We start from the raw sequence: 17,539 nt of genomic DNA, 5'->3' as shown, positions 1-17,539 counted from the left end.
AAAACGAGCAAAAAATTCGTGATAAAAAATTCAAGAAATTCACGAGCTGGAGGAAGATTAGTTTAAATCGAGCAACAAAATGCGTGTAATTAGGATAAAAAATCTTTCTGTAAACTTGCGGGCAAGAAATTTTGAAAAAATCTTACCGCTGTTGCAGCGCCCAAGAGTTGAATATCCCAAAAGAACCCAAAGAGAACGCAATTTTGAGGGTCTCTCTGATTATCTTTCTCGATTATCAATAATTTGAAAAGTTTTTTTGACGGAATGTCTCAAAAATTCTACTTGAAAGTGTACTTTTTTTAACCTGTATATAATCTGGAACAGAGCAGTCCTTACGACAAATCTTCAATATGAATAGCAATGAATGTAAATTATAGCAACAAGTGGAGGTTCTTAAGGCCCCTCTTCAAGATGTCCGCTGCTATTTCTTTAATTTCCTTCCCTAGATCAAAATCCCATTTTTTGGGAGCATCTGTTTTTTTTTTGGGGGGAGAAGGGGTTATGCCCCTATCTCATGCGATAATATCATTTAAATTTTTCAATTGTTTAGTTTAATCAAATGGGATTATAATGACCGGACTGGTGCGCGTTTAACAAACTTTAACGAAGTCAAATTCAGCAAGTAATTATGGGAGCAATAGTGTCAACCAAATTTTCAAAATCGAACAGCTTTCACAAAAGAAAAATTCCCCGATTAAATTTATTCGTAAAATTTTAATTTTTATGTGAATTATTATTGTAAAGCCACTTTTTTATTTCTGTATAAAATAGAAGAGAGCTGAAACCCCTTGTAGAGAGCTGGAGAGGCAAGTCTGTGAAGAGATGAAAAGCAACGTTAGATAAATTTCAGTTGGATATGAAAAAATTATAAATGAATAATGTAGTCAACAAAAATTTTCAATATTAAATGGTTTTAAACAAAAACAAGGCACATGTATCCGAAACTTTTTCGCCACTATTATATTCTATTGTTGTTTTGAAAGACCTAAAACTGTAATTTCTTTAATATTTACAAGCGTTTTTTTACACAAATTGCCGTTGTTATAAACCCAATTGAAACCTCGAAACTAATTTGCATTGAAAAATGGTATTTACGTAGAAGGTATTATCGAAAGGTATATATACCTTTTTCGTCGAAAAAAGTATTTTTACTATGCGCTATAAGCTGCTGGAAAAAATTCGTGATATAGAGTCAAAAATGATATAAGAATGAATTTCAGACCTCTTGAAACTGAACTGCAAATTTCTTTTGAATCTTCCAACTTTGATCCAAAGAGGAACGTTGAATATTGACACATTGTAAAATCTCCGTTAAAACTCAAAGTGAACAGTATCGTAGAAAACCTAGCACACGCTTGGTTAAAAAAGTTTCAAAATTCACTAACAAAATAAAGCCATTTAAAAGCTCTATATACTTGCTCTTGCCTGCTGAAAAACCCCCGTTGCTCTCAGGTGAACTCTCAAGTTCAGTCGTCTGCCAGAATTGCAATGCTACTTTTCCCGAACATAATTTGAGCCGCGCTATTTTAAGAAGGTTAGGCTGTAAGTATTTAAAGTCCTCGAAAAATATTTTCTAAGGCTTCATTTGAGGATGTAAAGTGAGCGCCAAAAGTGCTTGATAAAATTCGCACCCGACCAGCCAGCCGGAAAATCTGGTCCGTAAATCCCGCTCGAAAAAAATGCTCATTTGAAGCGCTTTTGCCGGCATCGCGGATGAGAGCGTAAAGCTGATGTGCTATAATGCTGATCCGGGGAAATGCTGCAATTCCTACAGGAATTAGTAGGATGAATTAAAGGAGAAATGCAAGCCGAGGAAATGCTGCAATTCCTGGAGGAATTAGTAGGATGAATTAAAGGAGAAATGCAAGTCGGGGAAATGCTGCCATTCCTAGAAGAAGTAGTAGGATGAATTAAAAGAGAAATGCAAGCCGGGGATATGCTGCACCAGTTAATACAATGAATTAATGGAAACATCATTTCCCATTAGTAATTCCTTATGGTAGACGAAAAATTAATAACTCGAGGAATGATCTCAATACTTAATAGTTCATGTGGCGAAATAAAAGTGATTGTAGCATAGATGAATGAACATATTTCTAGGTATTTAATTTGATTAAGAGGAATTTAAAGAGCTAGAGATCGGGATGGTGAGTATCAGGTTTAAAATTTGTATCGAGTTAGCCAGCAAAATTTATACAAAATTCAATTTATTGAAATTGTATAACATGGAAACGGCCGAGGTTTTTAATACTGCAAAATTAGGCAATAGATTGACGGCCAGTTTAATTTTTGAAAATAATTCATTCTTTAACCGGAACTCGGTGTCTTCTCATCATACTGTATGTTGACAATTGATCTTGTCTATCACAAATGTGAGATTATTGAAATTAAAAATATTACCGAATAATCATTATTCATGTATATAAAAGTGGTTAATAAAAGTTTTTAGTTCTCGGGCTCCTCAAAAATTTTTTTTAATCATTGAATATTGGAACTCATATGATTTTCATTTCACATTTCCGCCATAATTGAATTAAAAATCCAGACTCTGATAAAATGTGAACCGCCTCCGCTGGCAAGCCCACAAATTCGTCCAATTATCGCCCTAATTAAAGCGTCCCAACTAAAGAAATTTTTATAGTCTTGGACACAAAGGCGACTGTTTCAGGAAGTTTTGAAGTGAGTGCGATGTACGGTCCTTACATTAAAACTGCAGGACTTGCGTGCCCGGGGGCTGTCACACCGACGGATTTATTACCTGACCGCTCTGAAGAAACTACTACTCTAGTATAGATGATGAAAAACGCTTGTAAAAATGAATGGCTTTCATTGTTTGAATAGTGACACACTTTTTTACCTACATTACGATCAGAGAGCGTGCAGAAACTCACTTATGCTAGGCCAAACTAGGACAGTTTGACTAACACAATGACAAAATGTGCTTCGCTATTTGCAAAATGACTGCCTGATTTTTCTGAGTGTACAAGTATATTTCTCTTTATATTCTGAATATTCTCAGCCAGCTAAATAAAAATAGTTTTAACTAATTTTCAATCTAAATTAATGAATTTTTTTCCAATAAATCCATGGTGAAATCGAGAAATTTGGCAGATTTGGCATGCTAGTGGTGTACAAAAATTTAATTTTGATTGGTGGTTCCATTGTGAAATCAGTACCATTGCTCCATGAATCAAAAGTTATATGTGGTAAAATTCTCAGTTTGTGATTTAAACAAATACATTTCTTTTCTCTATTGACTTGTCGTCATGTTGAGTTTTTAGATGATCATGAAATAAGCCAAGAATAGACTGAATTTTAATTTTGATCAGCAATGTCATGTAATTACTTGATCTGTCCTATAATGTAATCCTCAACGTACTTTCCTTAAAGTTGTTAATAGAACTCACATTTACTGACAATGAAATTTAAAACTTTCTTCTATTATTTTTGCATACTTCAACATGAATGCATTTCAGTAGAATTTTCTCACTCTAATAAAAATACATAAGCTTTCAGCAGAATCCTTTTATATCCATGTTATTTCTTGAAGCACTTTCCTTTTGCTCGGCGTGAAGAACCTCATTATATCAAAAACAACTCCGACCTCCGCCGTCGAGGGTCCCTTCTCTCGCGTAAGAAAAGGAAAAGAGGAAGATCTGAAAACTTCCAGGATGTCTTCTTTTGTCGTCTTTCATTTGAGAACGGTCCTACTTTATAGCATTTTTAGTCTATTATTTGGAATGGTCTTAGTTGGTGCTTTATAAGGTCTAAAAAAATTGTCTACTCGAAAATGGTCTGCTTTGTGTCCTCCAATAGGATTTCTATTTGAAAATGATTATAGTTTATGCCTTGTGTATTTTGAAGACTATTTGAAAACAGTATTATTTTGTTGCATTCTGAAGTCTCAGAGTTGCAGACGGTCTTAATTTGTTGCTTATTCTCAAATATAAATTATGGGTGGCGCATCGATGATTATACGTAGTGATGGTAGACTATAGGTGGCGTAACGGTGGATGGCCACATCTGCTAAAAATCGACAGTAGAACACAATAAATCGAGAGTGTAGCAAGTGATAGGTGGGGCGGTCATCAATGAATCATCAATGATTTATAGAGTCTGAAACATCGATGGCACTTGTAGCAAAATCTCTTGTAAGCCACCGATAACAGTTTGCCCAAACTGCGTAGTGAGCGAAAGAATGGGCTACTGTAATTTATTAAATGTAGAAACAAGTTAATGGGTCTCTCGAGATCAAGAAGAAACCTTGGTCTCGTTTGTGTGTTTGGCTTTGATTTTGATTCAAGTAAATTTAACGAAAATTTATCGTGTATTCCGACGCTACGAGTGAAACTGACAGACATTCAGGTATAAATTGTTTGAAATGATCAAGTGAGTTACGTAATATTTATAATATTTTCAAGTTGCCGCATTTATCTTAAGCCAGGTTGACGTAGCCCACTCCCTAACAAAATTCGGGGTATGCTTCAGCCTCTGCCCCAGAGTTGCTATGTTCGCGTTAGAGTTATTCTGGGTCAGTTGGCCAACTGATCGCAATCAGCGACTAGTCAGAACCTCCTTGCCGACTTTATAGTCTCCTGAGAGTAGGGCAAGAGTTGGCAGAATAAGGACCAGGCGCTTGTAGCTGTCACATTCGGGGACCGGAATGTAGACCAAAAAGCGGACATGGGAAAGCTGATTTACGTTCGGACCGAGTCCTAGGCGGTTCCTAATTCAGGGTCGCCACCAACTCAAAATTTTGATAGCGCTGCGACTCGGCATCTCTAAAGCGCAGCGAGTGAGTTGATGGGTAGGCGCGCACCGGTGTTGAGCTTCTTTCCCATTAATCTTTACCTTGTTCAGCTTAAAAGCTTTCCTGGTAACCCACTTGTCAAAAAGTGTTATCTTCACGCATAGGGATGAGGAAGACATTTTGGCTTTCTATCGCTGACTTCAATAGTGAAATTAAATTATTTACCTTTAATTTTCTTACACCCACCGTCATATAACTATTTTGAGTTTAAGTCTACATAAGATTATAAGATAAGAATAATCTTAACAGAAATACTCGAAATTCTTCTAACCATCTTATTTGCCATGCATATATACACAAACTGGAAGGGTTGATTTCATGAATACTAGTAAGTATCGTAAACGAGTACACCAGAAAAGGTCTAAAAACCTGCCACATCCATAAACCAGTAATAAATATAAGTCAGGAACCTTTAATCCCTGTTACACAAATGAACCTATTAAACAAGCAAAATGCACGACCCTGTTATTCATGTAACATGCATGGATGTGCAATAACTGTAACATCAACGAGTAAGTAATACCTGTTAACTCCACGAATCTGCAATATCCACATCAATAACTAATGATTTCTGTAACATGCATGAACAATAAAATGTCATACTTGTAACATTCGCAAATCTGTGCCACCATCTAACATTTGGGAAGGTTCTTGAGTATAACAATCCCAAGATGTTGGACCAACATCTGAGGGACGTTAACACACGTGAATGACGTGAGCCTCCGTAATGCGTCCCGTAATGAGGTGTGTGTCATGCCCGTAAGATTAATGGGCCATAATCTACGATCAATTGGATGATGAACGATCAATTTGGTGATTACGACCTAATGCTATCCCGCCAGCAGCTGAGTGAGTACACTGACTGTGAACTTTTACGGAGTAGGTAATTATTTAAAATTGGAACGATATATCATATTCTTCCATTCGTGATTATTTCATATATAAGTAGTGTGATCAACTTATATTTATTTGTGAAAGATTGTTCGCGCATATATGAAGCCTGGTGCCGTATATCTTTGGTTAATAATTGTTTTCAAGTGATACGAGTCACTGGCAGTGCACAGCTTGGATTTATTTCCTTTTCTGACCCTTTGTCCACAATGCAGGCTTTTAAGTACGAATTAAATTGAAGACAGTTGATGTATCCATAGAATTTTTTTTGTATTTATATACATGCTAGTAATAATTCGCGATATCACGGATAAGATTATTTGACACGTTAAACCAGCTATTAAATAAAAATAAAAATTTTGCTATCTGGACCTAACCTTGTTAAGTTATGTTTTGGGTTAGGGGTGTAAAAAAAATTTTTGCCCTCAACGCTAACCTAACGAGATTGGCTTAAAGAAGTATGTCGCAGAATTGCGTTCATCTTTTCCAAGTGGCACAGTTGCATTTGAAATAATTAAATATGACATAATGCGACACGATTTTCTTCGCAAAAATAGATATTTCGTCGCGGAATTTAACCAAATCGTCGCGCTATTGACAAACTTACGGATATATGGTAAGGCATATCACTATTTCTGCTCGGAGTTATGTGATCTGACAAAACGTTTGCTTTTTCCAACTTCCGTAGATGGGCACTGCCGGCAATCCGTCATCGATTAATGAAGATAAACTAAAATAAAATGCAGTAACTGTTTTTGTATCCTTACAACAAATCTACCAGCTTTGGGCCTCTTGACATAATTTTAATGCTTCAAGTCTTGTTTATTATTGCCTATTTTCGAAAACGGAAAATTTTCCATTTTATTATTTTTAGTTCTTATTTTCGCGGGTTTAAAAGATTTTATTCTCCCTCACACAGGTAAGAAAGCCCTGAAGTAGTAAAATTGAATGGAAAGATAATCTCCATCTGAGGGTGAAAATAATAGGGCAAATAATATCTCACTCAAAGAGATGTAATGGTAATGTTTCCGGAATATTAAAACACTTTTTTGGCCATTGCATAGGCAGAGAATGAACGTAGTATTATCATGCCTTTTGGCAGGTCCTAAGTGGTTCAGGATGAACCACATGAAAGAATGAAGTAGAATTAAAGTAAATTATATATTAACAGCAATATAATAAATTTTTGACTAAATTTACTTGGATAATGATTGTATCTCATTTATTTTGAGTTACGAGTATTTCAATATATTATCATTAGTGTCCATCACACGTAAGTAATAATTTAATTTTGTAAATAAATAAAATAAAAGTATAATCCATTGATGAAGACATCTTTCACCTGTCACTTCATTGATGGAAACACTAGAAAAATATCCCCTGTGGCAATATGGCAAATAAATGGCATCAATGAAATTTGATCTGCTTTAAAGCGCGATATATTTTTTTTTATATCATACCAAATATGACATGTTCAAAGGCATAATTATAGCGATATATCTTCATTATGTCTGGTCGCAACCTAACGACCAAAGCTAACAGGCAGAAAAATTAGTGCTTCTTGGTCCAAATATCGGTGCACTATTTGTCTATGCATGGGTCATCCTGACCCAGTTTCAGCTGAAAATATAAATTGCAACGTCCGCTCTCTGCTCGTGTTGTGGTTGAGAAAGTGCGCCACTATTTAGACAATGTAACCCTCTTATCTATCTGAGTGTATGTCTAACATCAGTCATGCGATGCACCTGTTCCTCCTTTAAAAAATTCCGCGAAGTTAGCTCGAAAAAGAAAACTTTTATCCATTATAACAGTTATTTATGGACTGGGTCCTTGGGGCACTGGAGTGAAAAAAGTAATACTTTCTTCCATTCAAGTTCTGATATACTCGTAGGTTACAAAACTTCCGTAAGTAAGCACTCGTAGATATCTAAAACTTTTCAAAAAAGTTTCAAACTCATTTTTGGCGCTGCTGAGGGAAGATGGCTCAAGAAAACCTATGTCATATTTGGTTTTAAATAAACAAGACAGATAAACGAAATCATATCAATAAACAACAAAAGCTTCAGAAACAGCAACAGAAAATGAAACATCAACATCAGAAAAAGCAGCAGCTACACCGAAAACAATATCAGAAATAGCAGCAGCAACGTCAAAACAACAGCAGCTACATCAGAAACAGAAGCAACATCCCAAACAGATACAGCAACAACATAAACAACAACTGCAAATACAAGAGAGAGCGCAAGCCAGGCTTGATCAATACACTGAGTGTCTTGGATACATTCATACCTGTCCGTACAAACGAAGTACGTACGCACGACAAACGAACTCATCAAGTACAGCCCTCGTGTATCGTCACACGCACGAAGCATACGAATAAAACGCACTCTTTCGTGAATGTTCCCTCACGTCATTCACACGCACATTGCGAAGCTACACGTTTTATAATATGAATCCAAGTCCAATTCTTTAATGCACATACACTCAAATAAATCCGGTTACTTTGTACAATAAGAGATGCACTTCATTTACTCTCTTGTGGGTCATTCTGACATAGTTTACTCCGTCATTAGGGCGTAGCAGTGCTACGTCCGCTCTCTGCTTGTGCAATGGATGAGAAAATGTGCGACTATCTATACAATAGAGTACAATACTTTTTTAGTAATAAGAATTTAATAATAACAGCAATTTAATACTAATAATAAATAATTAATTATTTATTGTTAAGTAAAATTTTATAATATTAATATAATAATAACAATTTATTAATAATTTCATAATAATAATAATAATAATTTACTATTATTGGTAATTCAATAATAATATACTAATAATAATAATTATTCAATAACAATTTATTAATAAAAATAATTTAATTATAATAATTTATTGGTCACTCAATCAATAATAACTTAATAATAATAATTACTTATTAATAATAATTAAATAATAATCTAATGGCCACACAATAAGAAGACAGGCTCACACTACACGCACATGTACGTGTCAGCCTAATTATTCGCCCAGGTATCAAACGTACGCATGAGCGCATCTAATCGATGACGCGCACGGACTCAACACACGCACCAACATACGCATCGAGACTTGGCCTGCGCATTAACTTTGTGTGATAAAATTGAATTGTTTATGAATTCCTAAAGAACCTTTGAACTTTCCGGTATTATTTAAAAACTATTCGATATCGGCATCGAATATCTCGTTTTTTATTAGTTTTGAATCGTTAATGAATTCTTAAACAACTTATGAACATTCATGAATTATTTAGAATTATTTTATTATTTATTATTATTTTATTATTATCATTTATTTCTTTATTTTATCTGCATCGTATATCTCGTCTTCTATTAATTCTGAATGACTATATTATACAACTAATTCTTCACCAGTTTACTCGTTAACATGCATTCCTACGCAATCCTACTCATTAACATGCATTCCAACGCAATCTCACACATTAACATGCATTCCAACTCAATCTTAATCATTAACATGCATTCCAACGCAACTCGTTAACATGCACTCTAACGCAATCTTACTCATTAACACGCATACCATCGCCATTAACATGCATTGCAACGCAATCTTACTCATTAACACGTATTCCAACACGATCTTACTCATTAACATGCATTCCAATGCAATTTCACACATTAACATGCATTCAGACGCAAATAAATTCACGTCTATTTCCAGCGACACCCACAGATATAACGATGCGACTACCGCTTGACAAGCGCGTCGCTCTGTTTTCTTTTGTTGTCCAGAGCCCCGCGGGTGACGTGGGGTGTGGGGATGAGGGGAGTTAACCAAGGCCCCAAAGGGACATGAGCAGGTCAACCTAATTTGTGCAGGTCACACTTTTAGAAATATATGGGTCACATTGTACCAGTAGTGACACACTTTCTGCATGTATACTTTTTTCCGGGATAATTTGGGTCAGGATTACTCAAGCTTAGGCGAAAATTGCATTGCTATTAGGGAAAATTATCCACATTTCTCTAATTTTTGGTAACGTGAGGGAAAATTTATTTGTGTATGCCGGGTCAAGAGACCAAACTTGATAAATTCTAATGCCCAATTTACGCAGTTAGACAACTGAGCTCCATAATTTAGAGGAACTGAAATATTGAATAAATATAAAGCCTAATTTGCCAATTAGAGCGCCCGTGTACTTAAATAAAGTTTTTAATGTATTAAATTAGGGAGCTCAATGTTCTCAACTAGGGTGCTGATGGAATTAAACCAGAGCGTCCAATGTTGTTAATTTAGGTGCTCAATGTTTTTTAATGTAGTAAAAAATTTCGAAAAAATAGACGCCTACTTTTTACCACCTAATTCACCAATTCCGGAATAAACTTTAAGAATTATTTCAAAAATTTGGTACACTTTTTAAAATAAATTTACACATTTTGTTTCATTATTACCATCGTATTTTATTTGTTGTTGTGTATACCTTGCTCTCATATATTATTTAATTTCTAGCTTTATTCTGCTTCTTATAGGAGGCTTTGGCTGCCAAAGGTGGAGAAATTTTTCTCTCCTGCTAAAGTCTACCTGGAATTTTTATCTCATCTGAAATTTTAATATTTTTCCGCGATCCCACACAGTGCGACTAGTGTTGAATGTTAACATTTGCAGGGGACCATATCTTGATACAGAGCGATAAATTCGGCAAGTGTTGTAAGTCCTGCTTCGATGACTCTAACAATGATTTAGTTACTCGAATGGCATGTGCTCGAAGTTGATAATTTATTGATTATATTTTTAAATTCTGTGTTTAAAAAAATGAAAATAAAAAATTATATTAAAAATTTAATTCATTATTATTTTTGACATCGAAAATCATGGAGATAAAGCTCGGTAATTTAATATGTGTGATTTAATGACCACTCTACGTTTAATCATCATGTTGCCTCACTTTGAGCATCAGATGAGTAAAATGAGAGGTAAAAGATAATAATAATAATAATAATTATAATAATAATAATAATAATAATAATAATAATAATAATAATGATAATAATAATAATAATAATAATAATAATAATAATATATATAAATAGGTAAGTTAATTACAATCAAATGAGGCCACAATTTTTATTCAATTTTACTTCAACCCCCCAAAATTATTGAATTCTGCGTCGCCATTAATTATTTGACTAAAGGAGTAAAATAAATAAATAGCAACTACCTATAAGAATTTTAGGGGTTCAAATGAATTGGTACGAAGACTGTGGCCTTTTTTGCCTGTTATTTCAATCATCTGATTAATCTAAACTTTATTCATATTTTATTCGACAATATCAGATTTTATTCCAAACAAATAAAGTAAAACGATGAAAGATTCTTATTCACCATTCATGAATAAGGACTACGGCATTTCCATGTTGTAGTTCACTCTGATATTTGTTGCGCATTGGATTGCTCCCGTTAATCTTTCATCTGAGTGACCTTTATTTTATTAGTTACGGCATTTACACTTTTCTTGCGTGGATACTTAATATCGTTTACTATTTAAAATGTATGTCTTTTTGAGTTGAATTTTCAATCAACTTAATATTAAGTATTTTGTTTTGTTCTATATAACAAACTTAAAATAATTTCCTGAGAATTATTTTTTCCAGCAAGTTGCCTATGCGTTACCAGAATAGAAGAATACTTGAGAATAGCGTCATCCTGAATCTCCATATTATAAATGCCCGTTAAAAATATGAATACCTGTAAATATTATTACACTTCAGTGGGGATAACAGCAGTGTATGGTAATTAAAGAATCTCCAGTACAAAGCCTATATGACAGAACAGATAAGTTCCAAATCATATCCGTTTCAAAATTTAGCAAGCCACTCTGCGATCTAACAACAAATTTATACGTACTACTTTCAAAGTCACATCCTCCCTGTTCTCTAATCCTAACCTCTCTTCCCTCCAATCATTTCCCCCCATTTCCTCAAATAATTTCTACCTTTTCTTCCCTTTTCTTCAATCCTTCTCTACCTTTCCTTCAATCATTTCTTCCCTTTCCACCAATTATTTCATCTCATTCCCCCCATACTTTCATCCCTTTGCTCCAATACTTTCATTCCTTTCTTCGAATCCTTACCTTTCTTCCCTCCAATCTTTTCCTCCCTTTTCTACAATCATTTGGTCTTTTTCCTACAATCTATTCATCTCTCCTTCAATACTTCCCTATTCTCCTACTAATAATGAAATTTCAGGCACCGGTTATATCCCCATACGTTCTAAGTATCCTGGATAAAATTTCTAACAGTCCTTATTTCAATATGGCGCTAGTCTTCTGCAACACATATAATATTTTATAAAATAGATATGCCACAATTCACTATGTGGAAACAATTATTTACATAATTATTATCATAGATTATATTATTTATTATATGTGAATAACATCACAAATTGGGCGTATGTCTGCCACTAAACATGGTATCATGGATACCGTTGTTGTTGTACTCAGACCGGTCCCTTGAGGAGCCCGCGCCGTGGCACTAAATTGGCAGTGCGTGCGCCAGAATGGTATCCTGGATACCGTGCGTGTTCCACGATAAAGTAAATACCAACGCTGGACTAACATCCCGCGATGAAGTAAATACCAACGCTGGACTAACATCCCGCGATGAAGTAAATACCAACGCTGGACTAACATCCCGTGATGAAGTTAATACCAACGCGGTCATAACCTGCTCTCCCAATGGCTGATTTACATCTAGAAATTTAGGAAATGACGCAAAGAACAACAATGATACGAATTTGTCATTTTTCAATAATTCTCATGTTTTCTTCATTATTGTCCATAGAGTCGACTTGAGAACAATTGTCAGCAGTTCAGTGTGAGTTTTCGGTGAATTGATGAATTTTGTAGTGAAATTAATCATGAATGTAATTTTGTAAACATGCAGCACTCATTTTGGAAGCGCGTTTATTTAACTTATAAATATTCAAAAATAACTGTGAACTTTCGCGCTAATGAAAGTCATAATTTTTCGGATCAATGCAATCTAAATAAATGAAAAAGTCTTATTAAAGTTTTTCTCTATTTTCAGGATTGGAATATTGTACTTATTTACCTTATCTCGTAATCTATCACTGAATAAAAGACACAACGACAGGTTTAAGCATAATTAGTAATGATATAATACGAGTAAAATCAATACACGACATACAATAACACTCGTAAATATAATATATACAGTAAATAAATCATTCTTACCTGATTTAAATGATGGGAACGTTGATAAAAATCTGAACTCCTCGCAACCGAACTAATCAACCGCTTACTCGACTCATTTCAACCTAACCGGAAACTACACAAAACCGGAGGATATAACCACTGAAGGGCATCACTAATGTCACTACACACAATCTGTGGGGTAAATAGTGGCGTGTTAGTATTAACTTAAACTCAAGAGTATCTAATTCATTATTATTAAATAATCGACCATCAATAAGAAGGTTCTTAATGAGGGTTCCGATACATATAAGGCAAAGAAAATGCCATGAAAATTCACCACATATTAAAAAACGTGATTGGTCTGAATTTTGGAAATTAGGGTGAATTTTATTCGAATTTTCTACTGCAATTTATATCAACCAAGAAATAAATTACGGTTTTAATTTGTTTACTTGTAATAAATTATCAATATTCCAGGCTTAAATTCCAATTAAAACATTTTAAAAGTTGCAGGGAACATAACATTGACATTTTTCCATCATTGCTAGAACATCGTTTATTCGCTTCATTGGCGCAGCTTTGACTTGTCGGTATTTCGTCGATGTCTAAAGGCGGAACTATTTCGTACAGCCTACGAATCAAGTGCTTAGTCATTTTATCCGTACTCATCCTTTATCGGGTCTATTTATTTTTCACATGCTATTGATTGGTAGTATATTTATCTTTTTGCTTGCTATATATATATTTTGTGTGAAGTGCCACGAAATTTGCATGAACGAAACGCCACGATAACTGCTTCGTAGAATAATAATAATAATATAATAATAATAATAATAATAATAATAATAATAATAATAATAATAATAATAATAAAATTAGTATTAGTAGTAGCAATAATAATAATACTCATGATAATGATAATAATTATAATTCTATTCCTTATAACTGACATCCTTACTATTAGTATCGGTGGGTTATAATTAGCAACATGTAATAGGTAATGATAGACTAATTTCTTTATAAGAGAAGTGGTACAATTAAATTCAAGTAAATAAAGATATTTCAAATTTAAATGAGCAATAAATTCAGAATTTTTTATAATTTTTTATCAAATCAATGATGAAACTAATTAGTCAAAAACAATAATTTTACATAATTGTATATGAATTTATATCTTAATAATTACACGTAATTAATTGAAAAGAACTAACTGCCTGGACGTAATCAGTGTTTCACCAGCTTCACAACATTATATATCACTTTAGTTTTTGGTTTGTTTGTAAAAAGTTCAACTTTCTCCCGCTACCTAAAACTTGTTCGAATATAACACGGAGCTTAGCAGTGCTTTTTCTTCCAAACTGATTTACGCCTTTCGATAATTTCGAATTTGCGAGTCTCAAAAGTTAATTTAATGTTTTTATTATTATTATTATTATTATTATTATTATTATTATTATTATTATTATTATTATTATTATTATTATTATTATTAATATTTTATTATTAATATTATTATTATTATTATCATTATTAGTATTGTTATTATTATTCTACGAAGCAGTTATCGTAATCTAACTTCTAGGGCACGTTACACATAAGTTAAAACCTAATGTATTTTAAATACATTAGGCATCAACACTACGGAATATCTCACGTTTCCGCAGTATCAAAATAAGAATTTAAAAATCAAATTTCCATACTTCCTGCACATTTTTTTATTGAGGCGCTTCAGTAAATAAATAATATTGATACAAACCATTCAATGTCTATTTGATAATAATGATTTCGGTTATCGTATAATGTGTACGCAAATTTTAAATATGTACATATATCCATGTTGGTAATGTGAAAAAATAGAAACAGTATTCAATTTAGTCTTAACCTTTCTAATTGCTATATTTAATGGATGTCATCTTACTGGGACGGTATAGAAAGTCTTGAATAAGTCCTATTGCAAATATGGAATTTTGCGTTCATTAAGTTAATGTTTGTGTATAATTATTTTATAGTTTTTTATGAATTTGAACGCGATTCAGATAATTCTCACTAAAATAGTTCCATTGAATTGCTATTATATACCATTGAGAGCCTTCACTAACAGAAGTTTGAGCAATGAACAAACATGGCATTCATATATGAAATAATTCATAAAATGCTCAAAACTTCAACGAACAAACTTTACTTTGTAAGTATATCTTTGACACAATCCTACGATAGCAGAAACGAAAATAATATAATAAATAAATGGCTTTTCTTCTTTCTCGAAATAAATAAATGGCTTTCAACTTCTTTGATGAAAGCTTTTTTTCTTGTATTTTACATCTGTATTGCATTTTCACATTAAAAATATTGTTATAAACTTATCGCATTATGATACTACCATCTAAAATAAATATATTCAAGCGTAGGTTCATGTGACAGGAAACGGAGACAAGAACCACAGTAAGATGGTCACAGCCAGAATTTATATGGGGCGTTTTTGTGCCGTAGACTTTGTGCCAAAAACCTTAACGATTTCATTTTAGATTTGGAGTTGCTACATAACTTTCAAATATTAAACACCTTTATTGTGGTAAATGCAATCAGTAGTGTGATCGAACGTATTGCGCTACTTATATCTATGTTTTACAATGAAACTACCAAAAATTGACGGGATTCTTCGAGCGCTATAACCTCCCACCGTGGCTGCCACACCTACACTGAGGCAAACCCTAGGCCTGCGCCTCTCTTTGCAGCTCATGAGTTGCCGGCTACTCTTTTCGGGGGCCATTAACAAGGACCAATTTATTCCTCATTATTCTCAATAAATTGAGGCCTAGTAACATATTGCCGCCTCATGAACAACATGGACAAAAATGTTACGACAATATGGCGTCTGGCTCCCTGGCTCAACATCATCATGATATCACAGAAAAATGAGAGGTGCAATGTCGTTATATTGGTCGTTGTGTATGACCAGCAGAAATGTAAAGAAAAATATGGGGTTTGTAGTATCTGGCCGAGAAGTTATTAATATAGGTTATTAATGTTCATAGTAACGGAAATATTATTTCTATAATATAGGTTATTCATAAGAAATTAATAGTAACGGGTTATTAATGTTCTGAAATACATTTAAATGCTCTTTGAAAAAGTACAAGAAATGACGACGTTCAAGAAGCGCAAGGTTTTTTTAAAATAACAACGAAAATATTTGATTTTATGCGGTGGATGTCAAACCGTGTGTTAAATTCTTTAAAAACTTGTATTGTTATGTAATATTTGTGAATAAAAGTAGGCGCATGAATTCAAATTTGTTGTTATATTAGAATTGAACATCTATTATATCCGTTTAAGAATGCCACTAATTATACAGTAAATGAATTTCAATTATTCTGCAGACTTGATGAACATTTCACATGAAAATTTCACAACAATATTCGAAAAATTTGAAAATTTACATACATTTTCCTAATATTAAAATAATGTACAATATATTTTTATAATTAATTTTATTTATTTTTTATTTTTTTATTTTTTATTAGTTTTATTTTTTTATTAGTTTTTATTTATTTTATAAAAAAATATTCAAAGACAAATTATTTCGTTAACTAAAATGAATATTTTTTTCAGTGGTCTATCCTGCGACTCAAAAATTAACTTAAATTTTCTCAGGCAATAATTGTTTAATCCAATTGACCAAACAAAAAAAGGAATTCACAGATAATGAACATATTCAATGAAATTTTCACGAGAAAATCATGGACGATATGTTTTTCTCCAATCAAAAACGTAATCATGAATTAATGAATAAAAAGTCTGGCCCATCAACCAAAGAAAAACAATTGCCTTTCTACCCGGACAAAGTTTCACAATATTTAAGTTAGAAGGATAACATTACATGTATTAAATGGGAGCGAATAAAACGGCCCAATTACTTCATCACTTTCCATCGTCACAATGTCCTGTCACCCCTACTGTAAATAATGGTCGGTCAATTGTAAATTGCCTGGCGTACACATGTCCCTCTACACACTCCCATTTTTACCCCATACACACGCCTCCCCCCACACACTTGCTCCCACCCTCCCCCCACTCCCCCCCCACACCAGCACACCCCCCATGCAACATTCAATGAGTCACTACAACTTGACCCCAAGAATCAGCACTCGAGTGCTCATTGTTTGCCGCGCCAGAGGTACGATAACTGCCGGAGACATTTAGCTGTCATAAGAATATAATAATAAGAAGAGGTATAAATATACAAACGGTTCTTCATTCAATTAAATTAATGGATTATCTAATTTTGATACCTCTATTATTTACTGAATTTTATTTTAGAGCAATTCAGTGGAAATATAAATCAATTTAACATTCAATTAATTTCCAATAGTGGTTGATGTGGAGTTGAGATTCCTACGGTTTTTGTAAGCAAACATTGTAAACATCATCGCTTTATAATCCCTAGGGAAAATACTCGCGCATTTAAATAATAAATGAATTTCGTACGGACAATTACGAAATGTTTGTAGAGGCTTCCGTAGATTTTCGAAGACAATTCAACACGTTCGTACCCCTAAATACTATGATTATTTAATCCGCGTTAAAGCTATGTATATAAACATATCGAATTGTATTTAATAGCTACA

At 33.4% G+C, this 17,539-nt stretch overlaps 1 protein-coding gene across 1 annotated transcript in view; it reads right to left on the bottom strand.

The window, feature by feature from the left end:
• Positions 1 to 13,101, bottom strand: part of LOC108675643 (calbindin-32) — a gene marked incomplete in the record, with an annotated part of 35,037 nt that extends 21,936 nt beyond the window's left edge. Inside the window, 1 exon segment of the mRNA XM_018163672.1 lies at positions 12,951 to 13,101.
• Positions 13,102 to 17,539: the final 4,438 nt, after the last annotated feature.

The sequence above is a fragment of the Hyalella azteca genome, unplaced genomic scaffold (assembly GCF_000764305.2).
Source record: "Hyalella azteca isolate HAZT.00-mixed unplaced genomic scaffold, Hazt_2.0.2 contig710, whole genome shotgun sequence".
Classification (NCBI taxonomy): Eukaryota; Metazoa; Arthropoda; class Malacostraca; order Amphipoda; family Hyalellidae; genus Hyalella; species Hyalella azteca.
Note: the sequence above shows the minus strand (reverse complement) of the source record. Positions and strands in the feature narration are given on the sequence as shown.